The sequence below is a fragment of the Saccostrea cucullata genome, unplaced genomic scaffold (genome assembly GCF_032062105.1).
Source record: "Saccostrea cucullata isolate Sc308-1 unplaced genomic scaffold, CSIRO_AGI_Scuc_v1 ctg267, whole genome shotgun sequence".
In the NCBI taxonomy this organism is placed as follows: domain Eukaryota; kingdom Metazoa; phylum Mollusca; class Bivalvia; order Ostreida; family Ostreidae; genus Saccostrea; species Saccostrea cuccullata.
Genome location: NW_026934971.1, coordinates 45110 through 48497, shown reverse-complemented (window position 1 = coordinate 48497; position 3388 = coordinate 45110). Strand labels below are relative to the sequence as shown.

Sequence of the window (3388 nt, the reverse complement as noted above, 5' to 3'; positions counted from 1 at the left end):
GCTTTAAAAAACAAAGACTTAAAAATTGTTGCATGAACCGGTCCCTGAAAGGGTCATTCAAAAGATATAAGATTATATGAATATCATGTACAGTGCTTAAAACAAATAAATTAAATATAAAAAAAGGGTTTTTTTCAGGGGTGAATACTTCTTACTTCTGTTTCCAAGAATTTATTTAATTTGCTCTATCACACTGAGACTTAAAGTATAAAAATTGCACAAAAAGTGATGCAATTAAATATTTTTCAAAAGAAATGTACCATACTAATACTATATACGGTACATGTAATATTTCGATTTTGAATTTTTCCTTTGGATTCCTTTTTGTGAAAATTCTTTAAATTATACCAAAATAATATATCTTTACGGCCAATTTGATGTTTTACATATAACCTCAAATTGTTTTCTTGTTTGAAATGATGTCCAAGACAATGGAGTTAATTTTCTGATAATTTTCTTCTGACTATTTTTCATGATTTTAAAATCCTTAAAAAATTTTCACAAGTAAAATCATACTTCAGCAAATATACAAGAAACATTCTTTTTTATTTTAAAATTTTATTAGCAACAGTTATTTCACATTCACGCCATAATGTGGGTCCCATCACTTTCTCACAAAAAAACAGAGGAGAGACATTTGGCCTTGTGGACATCTTGTTATTCCGGATCTCTTCGCCAGTGACAACAACATGTTAAAGAACCATTTGGATGAAATTGTTGATTAATGAAATGACCTAAAATTGCACATCAGAAAAAAGGACTTTTTCCTGGTGTTTGAGCATCCTTTGTATGATTAGGGAAAAGATGAAATTCTGAAATAGAAAAAGAAAGATCAGTCAACAAGGTGGTCTCAATTCTCGGAAAATTTTTGTTTTGTTTGAATTTACTGCAAAATTCTATTTAACTTGTTGCAAAGAATTGCAAAATTCTATTTAACTTGTTGCAAAGAATTCATAATTAGAAATTGTTCTTCCTTTGCTTTCTTTCTTTTTTGTTCCTTTAATAATATAAAATCAGGCAACCATCTTTTTTTACGACATTGCTATTTCCGTTCCTTTACAATGATGGATTGTGCAATCAGACAATAGGACAGTAAATTTGACTGATTAATATTCACACATCTAAAAACATAATATTCTTGACACAGACTTTCTATTCCCGAAAGAAATATATATTTCTAATAAACATGTCACCTGACCATATCTAGCCTGGCACACCAGTGACGTCACAAGCCGTTAATGTGCCAAGCAACAAAAATATAACTCTCTGGGAAGTGGTTCCGCATAGATCAAAGTGTCATTTACTTTAACAAGGTGTTCTGTCTCAATCATTTAGTGCAGAGGTTAATATGTGGTCAGTGTAAAACCCTAGTTTATCGACTCATACTGGGACACATCATAGATTTAAAGATAATAAAAATAAAGAGATGGTAACCTTGAGAAATTCGCACAAAACTAATAAGAAAAATAAAAAAGAAAAAAAAATGATTTCTTCAAACACCTAAATGAAACAGAACATCACCAACTGTAAAAAAAAAATTATAATACATATTTTGTATTTCTGGGTTATGTAAATTTAATTTGATGGGAATAAAAAAAATTCGGTTACCTTTGCATTCTCAGTTCATCATTTTGCTTAATTGCAGAGACATGTAATCTTTCAGACAACATCCGATACCAGCTGGGCTACATTTCATTAGATTTGGAAGACGGTACTGTCTTAGTGAGAGAAGATCGCAGATGTTACCGGTACGGCAAGGAATGGCTTTAACTCCCTCTGTTTCTTTACAAAGACTGTACGGGTTGTTGAGGAGGCGCATCATCATTGAGCCAGCCCCGCCCCTTCCTCCTGCTCCCCCAGACAATGCCATTAGTGCCATGGGGTTCATCTGTCCGCTAACATCTGAAAGACAACATTAATGAATAAAGCCCTTTCTTAAGACCACAGTTTGGCAATGACTGAAATAGAATTTGTTTTGATACATTTTACTTATTGTCTTTTTTTTTCAAAGTATTTTAAGGGAAGTGAATATAAAATTCAATGATTAAAAAATGCAAAATGGAAACGATCAAACGAACTATCGTATTCTAAATGAATGCTTAAATTCATATTGCCAATTTGTCAATTATGAATTCACATCATTCAACTAAATTAAAACACAACAGAAGTATAATACGGTAACGAAAACGTACACTAAATTATAGTATATAAGGATATATATTTCACAGATGTACAACAGACAACACAGATTCCCGGGCCTTTGAAACGAGCTCACAATTATACACTTCAAGCAACACGACACAAACTCAACACATGATTCAGAATAAATTTGTTTTTAAATTAAAAGGGTAATCAAAATTTCAGCTTAGATTCATCTCTTTCGATTTCTGTTGTTTAACTGAAGAGCACTATTCAAAACTAAAATTATGTTCAATATTGACTGCAAATGTTCAAAAAATCGCAGGGAGATGGACAGGTTAATTAAAAATAAATCAAAAGAGAGAATCTACTAAACTATCAATACAACGATTGACAACCACCAACATCAGCCTTACCGCCAGAGCTTAGGGCCCAGAGAAGGGCAAAATTTCTATTTAGTTGGGCAGCTGTAAATAAAATAGCGACCCTTTCCGACATTAAAAGTTACGGTACAATATCATACGAAACATCGAATATGGTATGTGCAAAAAAAGATATTAGTATCCATTGTTAAAAAACATCTGCAAATATTTTCACAAAATACATAAAATTTGAAGAGTCCACAAAACCGAAAAATAATCCCGATAAAATTTTGTTCAAAATAAAATCCAGATTGAAACTTACAAGCGCAACCAAAAACCACCAGGACAAGAGCAATTTCCTTGATCATGGTGTCGGGAGTGAAGTTTTAGGAGAGGTGGAAGGTTCGTTACCGCTGACTGTATTTGACCCACAGTGCCTGGTGATTAGTTTAGCGGGCTTTTTATACATCCACTGTCTCCTGTCCTCTTTACGACATTTATTACAAAGGCTTGGCCACTGCAATTGAAAGGTCAAGTGTCAAAGTTCTTATTCTTTAATTTTGTTTCGTTTAATAAATTTTGGTTGAAAAGAATATATTGTATAAATATTGCATTGTGTAGTGACCACAAATGGAACTTGATTTATTTGGTTTTTTTGAAAGAGAATGTTTGACTTTTATTTTGGATTGAAAATTGATTTTTTCGGTTTATTAATCTCATGCTTATTTGGCAAGGTATGTTCAAATCCGAATTTTTCTGTGTTTAAAACAGTAAAAAAAAATTTACAGTATGTATATCTTTTAATTTAAAGCAAAGATCCTTCGTCGAAAAATTAAAGTTCAGCATTTAACACATTCAAATGATTTTTAATACTGTTAAAAAGTTGC

The 3388-nt window shown here is 31.8% G+C and overlaps 1 long non-coding RNA gene across 1 annotated transcript; it reads right to left on the bottom strand.

Moving 5' to 3' along the window:
• Positions 1-797: 797 nt before the first annotated feature.
• LOC134241638 (uncharacterized) lies at positions 798-2966 on the bottom strand. Its single transcript, XR_009986702.1, has 3 exons — positions 2824-2966; positions 1609-1902; positions 798-812 (listed from the first exon to the last, which is right to left on the bottom strand). It is a non-coding gene; the product is annotated as an uncharacterized LOC134241638 (long non-coding RNA).
• Between the last annotated feature and the right edge of the window lie 422 nt (positions 2967-3388).